Source organism: Elephantulus edwardii, unplaced genomic scaffold (assembly GCF_000299155.1).
Source record: "Elephantulus edwardii isolate Elephantulus edwardi_28Jun2011 unplaced genomic scaffold, EleEdw1.0 scaffold00144, whole genome shotgun sequence".
In the NCBI taxonomy this organism is placed as follows: domain Eukaryota; kingdom Metazoa; phylum Chordata; class Mammalia; order Macroscelidea; family Macroscelididae; genus Elephantulus; species Elephantulus edwardii.
The window spans coordinates 2,766,203-2,788,939 of NW_006399894.1; the positions used below are offsets into that span (position 1 = coordinate 2,766,203).

Genomic DNA, 22,737 nt, shown 5'->3' on the forward strand with positions numbered 1-22,737 from the left:
AGGTAATCTTCTCCCACGCAATGTAAAGCCTCTAAAAACCACATGGAGGGTCAGCTATGGGTGAGTTTTAATTTGAAGGTAAAGAGATTATATATATTCTAGGGATGCTATTTCTACCATAAAATAAACATTAACCTTCAAATTATTAATGGACCATTTTTAAAATATGTACACACTAGGAGGGCATTTAAAGAGATAGTTCTTCACAGGCAAAGAGGTTTGGATTAAAAGAGTTAAAATGATGGCTCAAAATGACACCATATTAGAGATTTCATACCTGATGACCTGCATGACTTCATTAGTATGAAAACAGGATGCTTCTGGAGAGCATAAAATCTAATGTGGAAAGGGATTTTGACAATATTCTTTCCTGCAGCAGTACTCTAATTGGATCTAAAGTAATTTTAGGAAATCTTAACATCTGTGGTTTCCAATTATTGGATAATTATTTTTCCTTTTCTTTAAATATTTGTTCCAAATTAAAAAAGAAAAAAACGTTAAATTAGGCCTGAAATCTGCTTCTACTTTTAAATGGTAGTGCTCACAGTTGAAATTCATGGGAATTTCCAAGCTTCATCATGACAGATGTTCTTTCCCCCAACAGATGGCAATGTAGGTCATACTTTTCTTTCTTGTTTATCACGACCCCCCACCCCCGGCCCCGTTTAGTTTATCAGCCTTAATATTATGTATGTTTTTGTAAGTAGGGGAAAAAAACTTTGAGTTGTTTCAATACTAAAGCATGTCTAACTTGGAATTCTGACCTGATACTGACTTTTATTTGGTCAATAATTTAGCCCAATTGGTTAACTTCTTCAAATTTCAGCTCTAGGATGTTGATACTTGAGTTTTTCTCACTTGTCATAACCTCTAGCTTACATTCTTCTTCCTTTTTGGCAAGCACCGTTCTGTATACCATATCTCCTAGTTTATCTGTTTCTTATAGCACATTACTTGATGCCAAGTTTATATATGGTGATCGAAAAACCATAGCTGATTGATTTTTTATATTATAATCATTAATTTCAATAATTAATGACATCTTTGTAACAGTATAAAAATAATTCTCTGTTATTATTCCCTAATAAGTAATTTTCTCTTTCACGATCTAGTTTTATGAGTAAAAACATATTGAATATATTTATGTAAAGGTGTATCTGTAATATTTATACACATCAAGAAGACAAAGATTCTCACCAATGGGCCAACTGGCAGCATCATGATAGATGGAGAAGATATTGAGGTTGTTAACAATTACAGCTTGTTCAACTACACAATCAACACTCTTGGCCTCAACAGTCAGGAAATCAAAAGACAAATTGCATTGTGAAAATCTGCTGTCGGGAACCTCTCCAGAGTACTGAGAATCAATGATGTCAGTCTAGAGAATAAGGTGTGCCTGATCCAGCCCATGGTCTTTGTAATTACTTGCTATGCATCAGAGTGCTGGAGAATGACTAAGGGTGACAGAAGAAGAATAGATGTTTTTCAGTTGTGGTGCTTGAGAAGAGTCTTGGATATACCATGGACCACCAAGAAAACAAATAGGTCTATCTTAGAGAAGATGAAGCCAAGTTTCTTTTTGTAGGATAGAATTTTAAAGCTCCCTCTCACATACTTTGGGCTCGTGGCTAGGAAAGACTCGATCCTTGGAGAAGGACATTGTGCTAAGAAGGGTGGAGAGACAGCACAGAAGAGGAAGGTTCTGGATAAGATGGACTGACACAGTAGTGGAACTATGGGGATTGGTGTGTCGGAGTCAGTGAGACTGATTCAGGAAAGGGCAGACATTAGGGCTGCTGTACTTAGGGTCACTGTGAGTTTCAGATGATTTGATGGCACACAACAATTACAACAACAACATGCCTCAAATTATACTACTGTAATATCAGAGAAATAGCAATATACAACCTACAAGATTATTATCAGTATAAACTAATGCAGGTAATCACTGTGAATATCATCATCATTACTCACACCTTTATCTCATTTATTGATTATGGATGCTTTATAATTCCTCTTGAAATTATAGCATATTCTAGCTTTGTTTTTGAAATGTTATTGTTGTTGTTAGGTGCTGTCCAGTTGAGCACAACTCATAGTGTGCCTGTGAATAGACCTGAACCCTGTTCTACCTTATGCCAACCTCACAATCTCTGATATACTAAGCCCATTGAGTTAATCCACTTAATTGAGGGTCTTCCTCTTTAGCCATTCCCTTCCCTTTACAAACATGATGCCCTTTCCCAAGGGATATTTTTTCCTAGCAACATGTCCACAAGTATGTAAAACAAAGCTTCACCATTCCTGTTTAAAAGAGCACTTTGGTTGCAACCGCTCCAAAGTTGATTTGTTTGTTCTTTTGGCAATCCATAGGATATTCAATTCTCTTATTTAATACCATAATTCAAATGCATCAGTTGCTCTTCTGTCACCATCATGCATTGTCCATCTCTCAGCAGCATAACAAGTGATTTACAAAAAGAAAACCAAAACACCACGATCTGAATCAAGAGCACCTGAGTCCTCAGACTGACATCATTACTCTCCACTTTATTTTTAAATGACATGGAGTTGACTACAACTCATAGTGACCCTATGAACAATGGATCAGAACCTTGCCATATCCCATACCGTCCTCATAATCTTTAATATACTGGAACCCATTGTTACAATCATTGTGCCAATTCAGCTCATTGAAGGTCTTCTCTTTCACTAGTCCTCTACCTTTCCTAGTATGATGTCCTTCTCTAAGGACTGGTTCCTTCTAACAAAAAGCCTAGCATTAAGTGAGATGACGTTTCAACATTTTTGTCTCTAAAGATCACTCTGGTTACACTTCCTCCAAGATACCCTTTTTTGTTTATTTGAAATTACCTTGTCTGTCATCTGCGGACACTGTCCAACTTTCATTTGTATAACAAGTGACTGAAAAACCATGGCTTAAATCATCTACATCTTAGTCTTTAATCTAACCTTCTTGTTCTTTAGCATTTTGGAGAAATTTTTGATAACTGATTTTCCCAATTCAACATTTCTTTTAATTTCCCGACTGCTGGTACCAAGGGCTGTGGCTCCAAGAAAGATAAAATTCTATAAGCTTCTGTTGCTTTTTTTTTTTTTTCTCCATCTATTATGATGTTGTCTATTGACTCACTGGTGAGGATTTTTGTCTTCTCTGTGTTGAAATGTAATTAATATTGAAGGCTGCAATCTTTGATCTTCCACAGCAAGCATTTCAAATTCTCTTTGCTTTCAGCAAGGAAGATTGTGTCATTTGCATAATGCAAGCTGTTGTTGAATCTTCCTCCAATTCTGAAACCACATTATTCTTCAAAATGTACAGTCTTTCAAGTTATTTTTTTCAGCATACAGATTGAATAGTTATGGAGAAAGAATATAGCTCTGGTGTATACCTTTATTGATTTTTAAACCTTGCTAGGTTTCTTTGCTCTGTTTGGACAACAGCTAGGGATGGGCTTTGAAAGAGCACATTTACGTATTCTGGGAGTCCCAGTCTTCTCCTTGTTATCTAGATTTTGTGATGATCCACAGAGTCAAATGCCTTTGAACAGTTGATGTTGACTGCAGTCACATAATATATTATACATTTGCATATTTAGAATACCACAGAGTTGGTGTTTGTTTTGTGCAAATTCCAATTCATTGATTAATTCAATTCAAATGTCAATTTCATTGATTAATACTTGGAGAAAATTATTTACAATAGTTCTTTGGTCTAATCCTGCTTCCATAAAGATTACAGTTTTGGAAAACCTAGGGTTAGTTCCACTCTATCCTGTAGGCTCCCTCAAGAGCAAAAAATGTGACATGGGAGAACACAGCCATGAACATCTCTCTGAAAGAGTTAGAAAGAGTGAGAATAGCACAGCCCTTCATTTCATTGTCCCAGAGCAGAAAATAGATAAAGAGCCACCAGGAGCAAGAAATTTACCATTTTTTTTTTTTACTCATAGACTCATAGTTGTGGTACTTAGAATGAGGGTATATTAAGGAAGTAAGTTGGAGAACGGAAGAGGCAAAAAATATCACCCAATGCAAATCTAAGTTTTAGCCCATCATTCCTAAGGCATAATTCACAATGAGTTCAGGCTCTGGTTTCATTTCAGCAACACAAATTCAAAAAGCTTCTGGTTTCTTCAATCATCCATTAAGGTTTGCCTCAGAGCAGTTATAAGTCAGTTTCTCTTTAATTATCTGCCAAGAATAGCAAAACCTTTAACTTTGACCTTTATCTTAAGGCTCCTCTGTTTGCACATTGCCACAGTTTGTCCACATCAATGCCCTCATCACCATCACCAGGTTCTCATTTACAGGGTTGTGCTGTCAAGAAGGTCTTGCTCCAGTCTCCCTCAAGTCTTGCCACCTCAAGTTTCATCCACAGCATGGGAGGTACTCTTTCTCTTATCCTAATCCCCCAGCTCTTGATGATTTACTAGAATATGTGTCTGCAGTTAAGGTAGCTAGAGGCCACAGGGGGCTAAGTAAAGCCTAAAAAGCCAAGCCTTTTTCAGAATAACACCACAGGTTGTCTGTTAATGTCTTGTCAACATGTAAACTAAAAAGGTATATTAGGAGGAAGAGCTAATCCTTTTAGCCCTATAATACCAAGAAATTATTGTAATAAAATAAAAATATATAGATTAATTATACATTGCTCTTCATAGAATGTTTTGAAACTACACATTATCTCATTTAAAAGTGATTCCTAATATAAATGATGCCTGTTATATGAGGTAAGACATGGAAATGAAAGTGCATGTCTAATGTGGGACGTTTAAAGAATAATAAAGCATGTTTCAGACTATCTCAATAATTGGTGCCCTTCTTTGTCCTTTCCTTTATACGAGTATGATAGCTGCTTCTTGCAAATGATTTGATCCTATATGTAAGCTCAGCAGGAACATAAAAACTATCCAAACATTAATTAACATTTTAAGATTCAAGCAAATACAGTGACTCAACATCATTAATGTCTTTAAATGTCTAATGCTATAGAATTTTGACAAATATGGTTTAAATTAATACATACAGAGTAAAACTACTGATAGATTAGAAATCCATCTAACCTATAGTTTACCCCCTTAATCATATACTTGTGTCAATAAAAAGATTATATCAGGATCTTATATGTCTCTGTCCATACTTCATTAATAGGAAATAAATGTAAAACTGTAATATACTGATATAACTATTGCATTGCCTAAACACTATAACTCTGAAATTTCTAAACATTGTAGCAGTAGACATTGTGACAATGTATTATTACACTAATCAATATTTAAAGGGTCATGTCAGGCAAATGTGGATCTCTAGTTTATCTCAGCATTGAGTGTGTTAGTATGCTTAGACTGCACCAGGTACAAAACCCCAATATATCGAGGAACTTACATTTTACTGTTTTATTGTGACCTCCTCTCACCCTGTCACATTTTTTACTTTACAATTTATCTTTTTTAATGCTATATTCCTAATGAGCTGTTAGCATACATAATCAGTGACATATTTCTTCATGAAATAAAAAGAAAGTAATTCTGAGAGTTTGTTATTTCAAGTAAATAATAAACCCTTTAGCTTAAAACCCTTCATATCTGACCCAGCTGTAGCCTCTCTGATTTTTTTTTTATTGCCTCAGAATGTTCCAGTGTTTTTGAGGTTTCTTTTCATTTACCCTTATATCAACCTTGAAAATAGAGCTGTGGTAAAATGTATGCTGGCTAACAATTGATGAATGGTCATTTTCTTTGTGTGTGCACAGGTGTGTGCTTTTATAATCTCTCAGTGATGCAGCAGATTGATCCTAAACAAAATGAGCTAATGGAACATTGCTACTATGAATAATACATATACAAATAATTTTTAAATGTCTTTTAAATTGACAGTAAAAATTGCTGCCAGCAAAGATGTTTTTAAAAGAGCAGGTCAAACTGGTTTGAATTTCACCCTTTTCGTCCTATATAGAAGTATCAAAGGGCACCAACTCTAGAAAGGAGTGGGGGTAGAGAACCATCAAAGACTGAAAGTAATAAACAATGGATAATCACATTGTGAAAATAAAAATTTGTTGTTACTCTGAGCAGACCAGTTGGGGGAAAAAAAAAGAAAAAAGCACTATTGAGGATTTATTTTATTGTTTATGATGCAGAAGGATTTTTTTCCTGCTTGAAATGGAAAGGCAACATAAAGATACTTTTGAGATTATATGGAACATCAAATATTTATGATACTTGGCCAACTTCCTTATACTTATTCCTAGGTTCCTTGCAACCTGCAGACATGCTTGGTAACTAAGTACATCTTGTTAAATAAACATGAACTCAGCAAGACAGTGAGCACACCGTAAGATGCTAGGCTCAGCAGCAGATCTTGATGTCCCCACATTTTAGCAGAGTAGTTACTTTCTGAGAAAATATCCAGGACAGAAAGAAATGATGCATTTTCTATCTAGCAAAGAAATACAATATATTGATAAATTCTAGGATACAACAAGCAAAAGCTGGAAATTTTTAGGAAAATTTCAGTTGTCACTGGACATTCATTCTCTCTCTCTCTTTCTCCCCCCCCCTTATGATTGTATACATATACACATGCATGTATGGAAGAGTATATATTTTATTAGATGTCATCAAGTCAGTTATGATTCATGACAACTCTATGCTCAAACAGATCTGAACCTTGCCCTATCCTATGCCAGCCTCATAATGTGATGTTTCAATCACTATGTTAATACATCTTGCTGAGGGTCTCCTTCTCCGACCTCCACCTTTGTGTTGTTTTATTTTGTCTTGTTTTGTTTTCCTCAGGGCATAGGCCCTCTTGACAACATGCCAGATGATATGAGAAATTTCACCTCCTTGCCTCTAAGGAACATCCTCAGCTGTGTTTCTTTCCAGATAGACTAGTATGCCAGAGTGTAGAAAAAAAAATGCAAACACAAATATTCATAATAGAGACTAACTCTGAGATCTTCCCAGTAAATTGAGGAGTAATAGAATATTACTAGCATCTTGATGACATTATGTAGATAATTAGACAGTATTGAGGGCAAGATGATTACTTAATTGCAGAGTCTAAAGAGAAATCCTCGTCAGTGTTCCATATGATTTCTTCTAGAATATTTAAATTGTATATGCCACCTAGTCCTGTCATGCACCATCTAGTTGGAATCAATTCAGCTGAACCTCCAGCAAATTTTAAGAGGCTGAAAATCACCTGGAAGAAGACTGTCTATTTTTCTCCCATGAAGTAACGGATTCAAACCGCCTGTCTTTACGTTGGTGATGTAACTTCTTACCACTAAACCACCAGAGCTTCCTATAAATCACACTAGATTGCTAAATGTTATGCTGAGCTGAATAAAAAGGAAATTTTATACTTTCTAATGCATTCTATTATTCAAATAAAATAATAAGTTGAAGTGTCCATTGTTGTTCATAAGGAAATAATTTTAGAGGCATAAATTACATTTTTAGAAACTTCTTTTTGCAGTTTTAAAATATGAATATTTGCTATTCCAAGTCAATGTTGTTTCTCTGAACAGATGTTTCCCCAAATTCTTTCCTTTTCTTCCTGTTCAGGTTTGTGAATTCTTAGTCTTAAATGATGACTTTAGACAAAAGGTAAATTTACATGTTCCCATTCTTTAAGTACATTAATTTTCAAAAACAAACAAACAAACAAAACACCAGAAACATACCATAGTTATTTTTCCCAAAACCAAAAACCAGAAAATACCATATTATTTTTCCTTTCCCTTTTCCATCAACTTTCTCGCAAACATATCTACTTCTAACTGGCTCCACTGCCCATGTTTTTATACAGGTATCTTGTAAAAGCTAGCATCTTAATCAATGCGCTTTCCTCAAGTCCATCCTGGTAAAGTGGCAGCTGAAGAATGGATATTTCACTCAGCAACCATACGTTAATCTGATTTTGTTACATAGACCCTTGTTTATCATACTTCAGTGACTTAAGCTTACCTCTTAGATAAAGTTTAGAAATTTTAACATGACTGGTAAAACCCTTCCTGAACATCCCTTTAACACTCCCAGATGGTGCTATTGCTATTGGGTGTCTTTCATGATGCTCTGACTCATAAATATTATTTAAAACCAAACTAAACAAAGTCCAATCCTGTAGCATCCTCACCACCAATGCTGTTTGAGCCCACTGCTGCAGCTACTGTCAATCCATCTGGTTGAGAGTCTTCCTTTTATCTTTTATTTTTTTTTCCTTCTTGCTGACTCCCTACTTTAAAGCATGATGTTAATTCTCCAAGGGAAAGTAAGTGAGATGAAGGTTTATTATTCTTGCTTCTAAAAATCATTCTGGCTGAAGTTCTTCGAAGACTGGTTTGTACTTTTGGCCTTCTATGGTATTTAATATTCTTTATCATCATCATAATTAAATGCATCAACTCTTCATTTGTCTTCCTTATTCAATTTAACTTCCACATGGACATGTTGTTGTTGTTGTTAGGTAAAGTTGAGTATCATCCATGTCAACCCTACTAACAACATATGTGGACCCTGTCCTATTCTTAGCCATCCTCACACTTCTTGACACCTTGGAGCCCATTACAGCAGCCCCTGCAACAATCCAGCTGGTAGAGGGTCTTCCTCTCCTTCATTGACCCTCCACCTTTCTAAGTATCATGTCCCTCTCCAAGGAATAGCCCCTCCTAGCAACATACCTGAAGTATGTAAGGCAAAGACTCATCATCTTTGCCTCCAAAGAGCACTCTGACTGCACCCATTCAATGACATATTTGTTTGTTCTTTTGGCAGTCCATACAATGTTAAGCGCTCTTTTTCAACAGCACAGCTCATAGGCATCAATTCTTCAAGGCCTCCTTATTTGTTGTCCAGCTCTCAGATGCATTGCAAGTCATCAATAATATCAGGGCCTGAATCAGATGCACCTTATTCCTCAGATCGATATCATCACTCCTCAATAATTTGGAAACGTCTCTAATTGCAGACTTTCCTCGTACAGTATGTCTCCTGATATCCTGAGTGCTGGTATCAAGGGTGTTAATTGTGGATCCAAGTAAGATAAAGTTATTAACAGTATCAGTCTTTTCTCCATCTACCATAATGTTGCTTATCAGTCCAGTGGTGAGAATCTTTGTTTTGTTGACATTGAGATATGATCCATACTAAAGGCTGTATTCTTTGATCTTCTGCAACAAGTGTTTCAAGTCCTCCTTACTTTCAGCATGTTGTTATTGAGTACCAGTAAGCCAGAACCGACCCAAAGCTGACCCTCTGGTGGGTTTTCTGAGGCTGTTAATTGCACAGGAGAAGACTGCCCATGCTGGTAGATTAGAAATACATGACTTCAGGATTACACCAGCACTCCCTAATACACTACTGGTCTGGTGGTGCTTCAAATGGGTTCCTTTCTCTCATTCAGCTATGCTTATATGTATTCTATCTCTAACACCTTTCTTCTGGCTAACACATTTTATTTTGTGTCATCATGGGTAAACCCCCTTCCATGAATGAAAAAATAGGTATTCATATAAGGACTCTGTGCTGGTTGCACCAACACTTGCCTGTTTTCTCCCTCAGTGCAACTGAGACACTAAAAAATCTCCAAGGCCCAGTATATTAGTACTTTCAGCATATGAGGTAATAAAAAATGTTGTGGATTATGATAGGCTCATCTTAGTCCTCAAGGTAAAAGCTTTGCTTTTAACAGTGTAAGGAAGTTCTTTACATCCAATGCAATACATAGTTTGATATTTCAAGGGCAGATTTACGTATGTTTAGTGTGGATCCAAGTAAAATTAAATTCTTGACAATATTACTCTTTTCACTTATTGAAATGAGGCTTTTTGGTCCAGTTTTCAGAATTATTATTTTATTTGTATTGAAGAGTAATCTATAACAACAGCTGTATCTTTGATATGCATCAGTGTTTCAAGTCTTCTTCACTTGCAACAAGCAAAATTCTATCATCTACCTATAGTGTTAGTGATTACTCCTCCCATATTAATATCATATTCATCTTCATATAATTCAGTTTCTCAGATATTTGCTAACAATCCATGTTGTTGTGTGTGCCATTGAATCAGAACTAACACATATCTGACCCACCAAGAAGTTTTCAGAGACATTGGATGAGATGAAGCATTCTCCTGAGGAGCATCTGGTGGATATGAACCACATACCTTCTTACCAATTGGCCAGCATCAATACCATACTGTTTCGGTATAATGAAAGGATACACTCTTGAAGCATATCATTCTTAATCTTAAACCATGTAGTAGTTCCTTGTTCTGTTTGAATGACTGACTCTTGGTCTATATACAGGTTTTACATAAGTACAATTAAATATAAAGGAATTTCTATTCTTCTCAATGTTAGTTATGAAGATCTAAAAGAAAGTCTGGGGGCCTACTGGCAAGAAGTTGCGCTGCAATCCCAAAAGCATGCAGTTCAAGGCTTCCAGTTGCTCCCTGGGAGGATGGGCAATTTCTTCCCATGTGAAAATTCGCCAAGGGGTCAACTATGGGTCAGTTCTGACTCTACAGCACACAGCAACAACATACAATTGAATGCTTTGTATACCCAGTAGAACATAAATAATATCCTTCTGCTAACCTGTGCTTTTAACCACGATCAAACTGACATAATTGATCATATGCTGTCCTTAATGAGAAGCTATTCCAATGGTTTTTTTTTGTTGTTGTTGTTGTTCTAATCACCCAGGGTTTATTACTTATGTGCATATTAAAATTCTCTCTTGCCTCCAAATTTTCTAGTATCATATTCTCTCTGAATGAAACATTATTCCCTCTTCAGTCTGAAATATCTTCTCTTTCTTTTCTTAGATAATGCCTACTCATCTTGAAGGTCTCTTAATATGTCACTCTTGTACCTAAGTAGATCTTCCTGTCACATTTACAGAACAGTTGGTATTCCCTTTTTGTCAAAGGAGTCACACTTGTAATTATTTTTTATCTTTCTATTTTTCCCACATTCTGTGATTTCACAGGATAGCATATGGTAATATTCAATAAATATGTGTTGAAAGAATATGTTATAATTATAAAAATTAGAGTAATTTTAACATTGCTGCCACTTCAAAGAATGCTTTGTTATTTTTATTTAAAATGTGAAAAATGTATTGGTACTTTAAATATTTGAGATATTGCCATAAATTTAATGGTAATTTCTACTTTCCTACTATTTGTGTAGAAATTATCATTGCAAGGAAATTAGAAATTGATCAAGCTAATGCCAGAGTATTTTATAAAAATTTACCAAGTCATAATTGATGTACTCAGGGAGAATATAAATAAATAGTCATTAGTTTTATGTGTACTAATATATTTTAGATACAATTATCTTCTTGGCCTTTTTTGGTTAAAACAATATACTTTTGAAACTTCAGCTTTAATATTTTCATACCATGTGTCAAAGCCTTTATGCCTTTCATCTGCCCACAAAACAAAACAAATGCCTTTTCCTCCACCTCTCTGCATTGTAAAGTATGCCATAATTCTCCAAGTGTTCTCTGCACTCTGGTGTATTAATCAACTTTTATCATTGTATACATCATTTATTTCCATCAGATGTTAGCTACATTGCTCTTACCGTCTGAAATATACTACACCTTGCAGTTTTACATGTTCAAAACTTGTTGTTGTTGTTATGTGCCGTCCAGTCACTTGCAACTCATAGCTACCCTATGTACCACAGCTCTAAACTCTGCTCTGTCCTGTGTGAATCTCATTGTCTCTGATACACTCATCCCGATTAACCCAGTCACTAAATCAATCTACCTCCCAGAGAGCCTTCCCCTCCTGGGCCTGCCCTCCACCCTCTCAAGAATGATGTCCTTCTCCAAGGACCAGTCTCTCTTTACAACATGTCCAAAGTATGTCAGATGAAGCCTCAGAATCCTTGCCTCCAAAAATCAGCCCAGTTTAACCTTCTCCAGGATGAATCTATTTGTTTTCTTAGCAGTCCACGGTACCCTCAGGACTCTTCTCCAACACCAAAGCTCAAAAGCATCAATTCTCCTTCTATCCTCCCTGGTCATTGTCCAGCTCTCTGTTGCATAACAAGTGATTGCAAAAACCATGGCCTGTACCAAATGTACCTTAGTCTCCAGAGACACACCGTTGCTCTTCAGTACTTTAGAGAAGTCCCTAACAGCAGACTTTCCCATGGCAATACGTCTTTTAATTTCCTGGCTGCTGGTGCCAAGAGTTTTGACTGTGGAGTCAAGCAGACTAAAGCTGTGAAAAATCTCAATCTCTTCACCATCCATCCTGATCCAGTGGTGAGAATCTTTGTCTTCTTGACATTGAACCTCAATCCATATTGAAGGCTGCAGTCCTTATCCCTCTGCAGCAAGTGCTTCAGATCCTCCTCAATTTCAGCAAGCAGGGTTGCATCATCTGCATAATGCAGATTGTTTATAGATCTTCCACCAATCCTGAGGCCACATTTCACCTCATAGAGCCCAGCCTCCTAGATAATCTGTTCTGCATACAGGTTGAAAATATATGGAGACAGGACACATCCCTGGCATACACCCTTCCCAATTTTGAACCATGCAGCTTTCAATTTTCCATTAAAGTGCTATCAGTCTCATGATAATATTTCTTAAATATATCTCCATCAGAAAACAGATATATAATGAAGAATTTGTGTGTATGAAGCTTACTGGAGGTGTTCTTGACAGTAACACATCCCAGGGAATAGTGGAAGAAGGACTAGGCAGAGGAGTTTAAAATGTGACTAACTAACTAACTAACTAACTAACTAAATAAATAAATAAATAAATAAATAAATAAATAAAATAAAAATAAAATGTGACCAAAATGTTATAGAGGGTCGGCTGGTTCCATGGGTCACTGGGTAGCTACTACGATAAGTAGAGAAAGGATTAGAGTTGCCAATTATTTCATGGAGCTTGCATCCATAATCAACATTCTTGGTAACAACAATCAGGACATCAAGAGAGATAGTGAACTGGGTAAGCCTGCTGTCAAAGATCTGCAAAATACTCAAAAGTACTGATGTTAGTCTGAAGATTAGAGTGTGCCTGGTTCAGGACAAGGTTTTGTCAATCACTTGCTATGTCTTTGAAAGCTGGATAATGAATAAGGATGCGAAAGAAAGAATTGATGCCTTTAAGTTGAGGGGTGGGAGAAGAGTACTTAATGCCCATGGACTTCTAAAAGTACAAACAGATGTGTCTTGGGAAAAGAGCAGTCAGAATGCTCCTTAGTGGCAAAGATGGTTTTATTTCATCTTTCATACTTTGGACTATGTTCAGTTCTGTTAATTGGGTCACTCAGTTTGATAGCATCTAATAATAAAAACAACATCAACCTTCATAGCTTTCTTGAAGTGAGGCATGGGACTTTGGCCTTTGTAGTACAGCACAGATTCATCATTAGTTGATTAATAATAATAAGGTTAGGACAGGTTGTTCCTTTTCATTTATAATAGTTCCTGCAGGGAAGTTAAAATCTATATCTTAACCTTCAAGCAAAGATCCAAGTATGCATCAAAGCACACTGTTCTCTGAGATTGCAGAGAATTATTATTTTAGCGCAATGGAAACTGCTATATGTTACTTAAGTTATTAGTCTGTAAAGAGTTATGTGTTACATTACTGGAGTGTACTGGGGGGAGAGATTATATAACAATGAAAGAATTTTTCTTTTTCTCTTCAAAGAGAAGTGTAACCTGGAGAGGAGGGGTGGGCAGGGAGAACAGTGCAACAATGGATAAATGGAAATCCAAAGTCTGTACACTTTCATTAAAATGAATAATAACAATAAAAAAATTTTACAAAACTGAATGATGATATAAATAAATAATAAAAAAATTAAATAAAGAAAATAACAAAAGAGTTCCACTGCTGGGCAAAGCCACCAGTGACATCTTGGGAGAAGGGCTATCTCCTTTTATGTGATTGACAGCATTGGGAACTCAATAGAAGATAAGCTATGAGTCAGTTCTGAATCTACTGCAGAGCTGAGATGAGATTATACAATCATTAGTTGTTGTTACTGCTGTCATTGTCTGTTTGTTACTTAGACAATATCCATTATTTGGCTTTAATTTTACATTGGTGTATAATTCTGTCCAATAGTTTATGTAATATATGTGAAAGTATATACATTTTGTTAGCAATTACAGCTTGCTTGACTCCACAGTCAACACTTTGGGCACCAGCAGCTAGGAAATAAAATTATAAATTGGATTGGGAAAATCTGCTATCAGGGACCCCTTCAGCATACTGAGAAGCAATGAAGTCAGTCTGGAGACTAGAGGCACCTGATCTAGGCCATGGTCTTTGAATTACTTGATATGTATCAGAAATCTGGACAATGACTAGGGATGACAGAAGAAAGATCAATGCCTTTGAGTTGTGGTGCTGGAAAAGAATTTGGAGATACCATGGACCATGAAGAAAACAAATCAGTCTGTCTTGGAGAAGATGAAACCAAATTTCTCCTTGGAGGCTAGGCTTTTGAAGCTCCCTCTCATATACTTTGGGCACATGGCCAAGCGGGACTGGTGCTTAGAGAAGGACATCAAGCTTGTAAGGGTGCAGGGACAGTGCAGGAGAGTAAAACCCTAGATGAGATGGATTGATACAGTAACTGGGGCAATGGAGGTAGGTGTTTCAGAGTTAGTGAGACTGGCTCAGGACAGCGCAGGCTTCAGAGCTGTTGTATATAGGATCACTATGAGTTGCAGATGACATGACAGCACATAACAACAACATATACATTTTGTTAATACGTAATAAAATATAGATGAATAAATTAAGCATAAAGGGATACTTTGGAAATGGTTACAGAATTAAGAATATTATAGAAAAGAAAATGGAGAGAATTTATTGTCATTTAATTTAAATTACAGTGTACATACAGTATCTGTCAATGTCACCTTTGTGTGACACTATTTCACTATTTACGAGAGAAAGCAGATATTCCCAGATCATATTACCTTCTACACGTGCCAGAACAGCAGTTTTCAAATCATAGTTCTGAGAATTAATTGTGATAGGAGTCAGTTGTTCATATTTGAATCCCACTCTTCTCCAGAGTAGTTCCATTTTTAAGGTGTTTTTTTTTTTTTTAAATTTAGCAGGACAATCCTGATGGGACAGTGTTTAAACATTTGGCTCCTAATCAAAGTGTCAGCAATTCAAACCCTCCAGCTGCTCTTTAGGGAAAAGTGTGGCAGCTTTATTTCACAAAGTTGGAAGCCCTATGAGGCAGGCCTGTTGGGTCCTAAACAGTCATTATGGGTTGGAATCAACTCCATGGCAACAGGTTTGGTCTGTTTTTGAAACATCTTTAATCACAAAGATTTAAAAAGTTGTTCTAGGGTATGTAACATAAAAAATTTAAATGGTACAATGTGAAAATTACTTCCCAAATTATATATTATAATCAAGAATAGTTGTTTCAAGTTATACTAAAAATGTGAAGGCAAAATATTATGTAAATACATAATGTTTATTCCCATGGATTTTCAAAATGTATTTTCTGTAGCCAAATAATTTTAACAGAAGTAAACGAAAACTATTGGAAAAATAATAAAAAGAGAAAGGTGTTGTATACAGAATACAGAAGTGGAAGCCAAGAATTGGTATAGAAAACTCATCAGCTGATTAGCTGTATATGCTTTAGCAACTGAGTGTTAGCCTAAAAGTTGGCTTTTTTTTAAAATCCATCACAGTTAGCCCATCTTGTCTCCAGCTCCCCAACTGCAGACAGATGATCTTGCAAATCATCATGGTTTTGCAAATCATCAACAGCTGTGGGATTAGGATAAGAGAAAGAATGCTTCCCACTCTGAGCAGCAAGACTTTAAGGTGAGCAAGACCAAGGTAGACTGAAGCAATATCCTGGTGAGAGCAAGAAAACTAGTAAGAGTGAGTGGAGAAGCTGTTACAAGGTGTGACCTGAGGCTTCCTGAATTTGTGTTTGCTACAGTTAAACATTTTTGCTGTTCTTGCTGATGTTTAAGAAGAAGCTGACATAACTATTTTGAGGCAAACCTTGCTGGATGTTTTGGATTTGACTGCAGAACTGAAAACAGACCTGAACTAACTGAGGAATTGTACCTTAAGACTATTGTGCTAAAACTTTGGTTTGCATTGGTGTTCTTTGTTTCCTCCATTCTCTAACTTCCTTCCTTAAATAAACCCCATTGTTGGTACCTCAACTGTGAGTCAGCAAGAAATAACCAATCCTCTTGCTGTTACTGTGATTTTAGAGGCACCATAGAGCTGGGCTATGGTATTACTTTCTCTTCTGGGGCAATGAAGGGTTGTGCTATTTTCATCCCTTCTGGTCCTTTCAGAGAGAAGCTCATGACCCTGTGCCCTTGTCTCATTATCTCCACTTCAAACAGGAAGTCATTATACTTTTCTGAAATTTAGTTTTCTCAACCTTAAAATTTGAGAGAATACATTAACTTTATAAACCTACTGGCTACAAGTTGATTCTGACTTATAGTGATCACAAGAAAATAGAACTAAGGCCTAAAAAGATTTCCAAAACAATCGATCTTTATGGGAGCAGATTATCTCATCTTTCTCCTATGGATTAGTTGGTGAGTGCAAGTCATGAGCCTTTTTTCATTAGCAGTTCAGTGCTTAAGGCATTGCACATAACTAACTTTATAGTATCATACTTTTTTTGTCATTTATGAAATACCGATTTCCTTTTTCTTATTTTTAAAATTAATTTTAATGGACATTTACAGAGATTTTGGATTTCCATCCATTTACTGTTGCACTTTTCTCCCTGCCCAGCCCTCCTCCACCCCAGTTCGCTTCTCTCTTTGAAACGTAAAATTCGTTCATTGGTATACAATCCTCCCACAAACGCCCCCGCCCCACGGCCCCAAGTACACTCCACTACGCAACCTTAATTCTGGACTCTTATGATAACCATAATACCATATTATATATCGCTTTTCAACTGTTCTTTCCCTCATCTGTTTCAATGCGGTATACTTTTTTAAAGATAATAAATTAGTTACTACAATTTTATGAAATAAAAAAGTAATCAAAAACAAAAAAGGCAGAACACTAAAACATAAAAGGACAATATTTTAACATGATTGAAATAAAATTATTTTAAAACAATATCTTTGAAACTCGTCGTTGTGTATGCTAGGTGCTGCTGAATCAAGTGCAACTCATAGGAACCTTATAAATATCAGACCTGAGCTCAGTCCTATCCTATGCTATCCTCACACTTCTTGATATACTAGAGCATTGTGGCAGTCACTGTATCAATCCATCTAGTTGAGGGTATTCCTCTGCTTCAGTGTCCCCCCACATCTCTAAGCATGATGTCCCTCACCAAGAAATAGCTTCTCCTGGCAACATACCCACATTATATGAGAAAGCTTAATTACCTTTACATCCAAGGAGCACTCTGGCCGCACTTTCTCTAAGACATATATGTTTGTTCTTTTGGTGGTTCACAGGATGTTTAGTACTCTTCTCCACATCACAGCTCAAAGGCATTGATTCTTCTTTTTCATCCTTATTCATTGTCCAGCTCTTGGATACATAACAAGTGATCAGAAAGACCATGACATAAATTAAACCCTCTTAGACCTCATACTGACATCATTGCTTCTCAAAAATTTGGAGAGATGCCTGACTGCAGACTTTCTCAGTATAAAACGTCTTCTGATTTCCTGATTTCTGGCTGGTATCAAGGGTGTTGATTGTGGATCCAATAAGATGAAATAGTTGATGACTTTAATCTTTTTTCTATCTATAATGCTGTTGACTATTCTAATGTGAAGATGTTTTGTTTTCTTCACAGTGAGATGAAATCTTATTGAAGGCTAAATTTTTGCTCTTCAATTCCTCCTAACTTTCAGCAAGCAAGTTTGTGTCATCTGCATAATGCTAGCTAAAGTAAGATAAATCTTACTCTAATCTCGATGCCACATTCTTCTTTATAGAGTCCAGCTTCTTGTATAATTTTCTCAGCTTAGAGATTGAATAGGTATGAAGAGAAAATACAACCTTGAGACATATCTTTTTTAAAAAATATTTTGAATCGTGTGTTTTCCCTTGCTCTGTTCAAACAACGGCTTCTTGATCTAAGTTTCACATGGAAATGATTAAGTGCTCTAGGATTCCCATTCTCTAAATGTTAGTCATAGCTTGTTATGATCTGCATAGTAAAAAGCTTTGCGTAGTCAATAAATGAGGGAGTTTTTCTTTTGCTTTTCAAGGAGAGGAGCAAACGGGGAGGGAGGGGTTTGTGCGGCGAGAAGGGTGCAACAATGAATGAATGGAATTCCAAAATCTCTGTAGATGTTCATTGAAATGAAAAATAAACTAAATTAATAAAAATAATAATAATAATTTAAAAAAGCATAAATACACGTTATTTTGGTATCTTTGACTCATAGCAGCCATGTTTACAACAGCCCTAAAACCTGCTCTATTCTGTGCCAATCATATTGTCTCTGACACACCTACCTCAATACCCCAGTCTCTGAATCAATTCATCTCATCAAGGATCATTCTCTCTTGTGCTGTCCCTAAACCCTCACAAGCATGATGTCAATCTCAAAGAACTGGTCTTGCCTTGCAAAATGTCCATACTATGTCACATGAAGCTTCAGAATCCTTACATCCAAGAAGCAGCCTGGCTTCACTCTCTCTAAGATGAACTTGTTTGTTCTCCTAGCAGTCAATGATATAGTCAATACTCTTTTCCAGCACTACAGCTCAAAGGCATTAATTCTCCTTCTATCATCCCTAGTCATTGTCCAGTTTTCTGATGCATAGCAAATAATTGAAAAGACCATGGTCTGGATCAAGTGCCCCTAGTTCCCATACTGATATCATTACTCTTCAGTACTTTGGAGAGGTCTCTGATAGTAGACTTTCCCAATGCAATTCATCTTTTTATTTCCTGGCTGTTGTTGACTGTGTAGCCAAGAAAACTAAAGCTTTTAACAAGCTCAATCTCTTCACCATCTATCATGATGCTGCCAATTGGCCCAGTGGTGAGAACATTTGTTTTCTTGATCCATATTGACTGCAAGGCTACAATCCTTGACCTTCTGCATCAAGCAGTTCAGGTCCTTCTCAGTTTCAGCAAGCAGGGTTGTTGTGTCATCTGCATAATGCAGATTGTTGATGACATACTTAGCAATAATAATAAAATACTCAGTGTTATTATTAGTTCAAAGTGTAATATACCATCAAAATTATACATTAGATGTAGAATCTAATGTAGTTATCAAAGGAAACATTTAAAATCCAGAAAACAAGCATCATTGTTGAGTCAGTTCTGACTTATGGCAACCATTCATGTCACAGAGTAGAACTACTGCATAGAATTATCTTGAAGACACTCTTTACAGAATTAGTCTTTCTTCTGTAGTGCAGCTATGTTCAGTCCTACCATTGACTTTTAGTTTAGTTGTTGAAAACAAAAATTTTGAACCACTGAGACATCTTAAATCAGTTCTAACTCATAGCAACCCCATGGCCAGGTATTTTACATTTATCTGAGTATCATTAGGAATTTTATCAATAAAGCAAGGAGCTCAAATGATATAATGGGTAAAGACTGCATTGCGAGTCCAAAGGTATTGGAATCAGCGGTGTTTTGAATCCAGCAGCAACTCCAAAGGAGAAAGCCAGGCAATCCCCTATAGGGCACTTTACAATCCCTCACTTGATGGTCAGCCAAGAGGGTTCTGACTCAATGGTAATGAGAAAAAGGGAGGGTCAGTAAGATAAGCTCATTATAATTGAATTATATTCTATTTTTGGTGACTGCCAAGTGACTTTTTAAGTTTCATACTCCCTTTCCCCTTTGACTACCATTTAGACAGGTTAAAAAGAAAGACTTCACCTTCTCTGGCAGCTATTTGAGATTAAACCTTACAAATATCCACCCAATGTAGATGAGAACCTTTATCCATGCCCATTCATTGTTGTTGTAGTGTTGTTAGGTGCCACTGAATCAAATACCCCTCATAGTCACCCTATGGACAACCAATCTGAATACCGTCCTAACCCATGCCAGTCTCATAATGTCTGACACACTCAAGTTCATTGCCATAGTCATTGTGCCAGCCCACCTAGTTGAGGGTTTTCTTCCCCTTCACTATTCTTCCATCTTCCCAAGCAGGATGTCCCTCTCCAAGGAATAACATTTCCTAGCAGTATGTCCAAGGTATGCGAGACAAAGTTGCCTGTAAAAACTGAGCCACTACCTCTGTTTGTATCCACCCTGTCACCTATGAGACCTTTGCATGAATAACAAACATCCTATCAAATTCCTTTGGAGGGTCAAATATTATCAGTCTTCACATCCAAACTGAATGTCATGTGGGGTAGGGGTTGAAGGGTGGGGTTCCTTTCTATTTTTGTAGAATTTTTTTGCAGAATAACAAAAAAATAAACACCACAAATAACAAAACCCCAGAAAACAAAAACAACAATGACAAAAATACCACCAAACAAAAACCTTGAATAAGACAATATAATACAATTAGGAATTATAGGCAAATTTGAAATATGGAACAAAACCTCCCATTCATATCTTGTTACTCTGTGCCTCCATTTATATACATATATGAAATAGAACATTTTTTGCAATCATTAGATTATTCAAACTTAAATGGCTTGATAAATAGATCTGTTACTTTAATGTGCCATTGAGATAGAAGTTACAAGGATGCATATGCAAATGTTTCACAAAAGAATATTTTATAATTACTTTAATAAATCATTTATTGTATACTTTCTAAAACCAGCATTTTGTATATTGAATTGCTACAGGAGAAATACATACACATTTCAGTATCTCTTTTTCCTTTTACTGACATTCCTATTAATGTGTCTCCTAAGTAACATCGCTTACTAATACTGTCTTTGTAAGAAAATGTCAGAAAAATAATTTTATTCAAGTACCTGCATCCTAGCCAAATCATGAATTAATCAATTGGCAGGACCAGAGTCATGTTTAACAACCTCCCTTGGATTCATACCTGCTGGCTGTCTATACATACAGAGCTGCAAGCTTTTGGCAACATCTGGAGTTTAGAGTTGGCTTGTGCCTTTATCACTTGAAGAGTATTTTTCTGCCAATAAATCCTATACTTTTAACTTTGAAGTATGTCTATTGATAAGAGTCTAAATTATCATCATAATGTCTTTTTGCAATAAAGGGGGGGGTGGAATCCAGGTTATCTGTTCTCTATTAGAAATATTTCTTGCCTTCACTTGCTCTTTCTTGTATTTCTAGTTCAGTTCTAATTTTAAGGTTTTAGCTATTTCTCTGACTTTTCCACATACATTCATATTTCATTTGATGAGCTATTTCTCTTCCTGTTTTCAGGAGAGGAAAGCAAACACACTTAGCTAGAAAAAGGATGGGTAAAGTAAAGAGCATAAAATTCCAAAAGGCTGTCTCCTTTGTGTAAAGGGTGGAGGAGAAATTCGTTTGTTTTATTAATCATTTCATTTTAAATCCGAAATGCTGTGCAAGACAAACGGAAAATGCCAGCAAGGATGACATGACAAAGAGGCTAATAAACTGCAGAATGCTTATACCGTGGAGAGGAGCTAAGCAACATAAACTGCCTTCTGGGAATGGAACAGGTAGCTGAACCAAAGCAGGTCACTGCCAGGCTAAACAGCATGTTGACAGTGGAAAGAATAATGCAATCAAGTGCCCCAAATAGTCCACAGCTGCTTCAAAATATGAACCCTTATTAATCCTACATTTTCACTGCAAAATAAACCAAGGACCATGAAATCGAAATTGTTTCCTTGTACCATTGAATTGATATAAAATAAGTCTAAAGTTAATTGTTTTCAGTTGTTGGTCACTTAAAGAGAAATGAAATAATAAGCATCAACATAAAATGAGCACTTCACCTGCTAACAGTATCTCAAAAGTCTCAAATTCACTGCCTTTGAGTCCACACTGTCTGGCGCCAAGAGTGTTTATTGTGGAGTCAAGCAAGCTATAACTTAAAAACCTCAATCACTTTTTCCTTTTTTTCCCTTTTTAAATTTTTTTTATCTGTTTGCATAAAAAACTAGTATACATTGTGTTTCATTCCCATACACTATGTTTCATATATTCTTTCATTCACATTGTATTTAATAAGATCATTCCCATATATTATATAGTATAAAATTAATCACCTTTGATATATGTGCGCTGTAACCCTGTTTTTTTCAGGTCCCCACAAGGTCTATCCTAACTCCTTCAGGCCCTCTCCCCTGCCCACCAAATTCTGTGACTCTTATTTCCCTTCCTAACAACCTTCAGTTCTGTTGTCCCAACTCCTTCTCCCTTTGTTTGTTTGGATTTTTATTACTCTAAGTTGTGCAGGAAATCTAGAGGACAGCCAGTGGGCCAACTGACTGGAAGAGATACATATTTGTTCCCATTACCAAGAAAGGTGGCCTGCCAGAGTGCAGAAATTATAGAACAATATCATTAATATAACATGCAAGCAAGATTCTGCTGAAAGTTATCCATAAACACCTGGAGCAACACGTCATCAGAGAACTGCCAGATGTGCAGGCTGGGTTTAGAAGAGGCCATGGTACTAGGGATAATATAGCTAATTTAGATGGAACTTGGCAGAAAGCAAAATCCATACCAGAGGAATGTCTGTCTGTGCTTCATTGACTAGGTAAAGGATTTGACTCTGTGGA

At 36.3% G+C, this 22,737-nt stretch overlaps 1 protein-coding gene across 2 annotated transcripts in view; it reads right to left on the reverse strand.

Annotated features, from left to right (window-relative positions):
* The window catches only part of GRID2 (glutamate receptor, ionotropic, delta 2), a 2,375,079-nt gene that overhangs the window by 942,749 nt on the left and 1,409,593 nt on the right, over nucleotides 1-22,737 (reverse strand). The gene's annotated exons all lie outside the window — the stretch shown is intronic.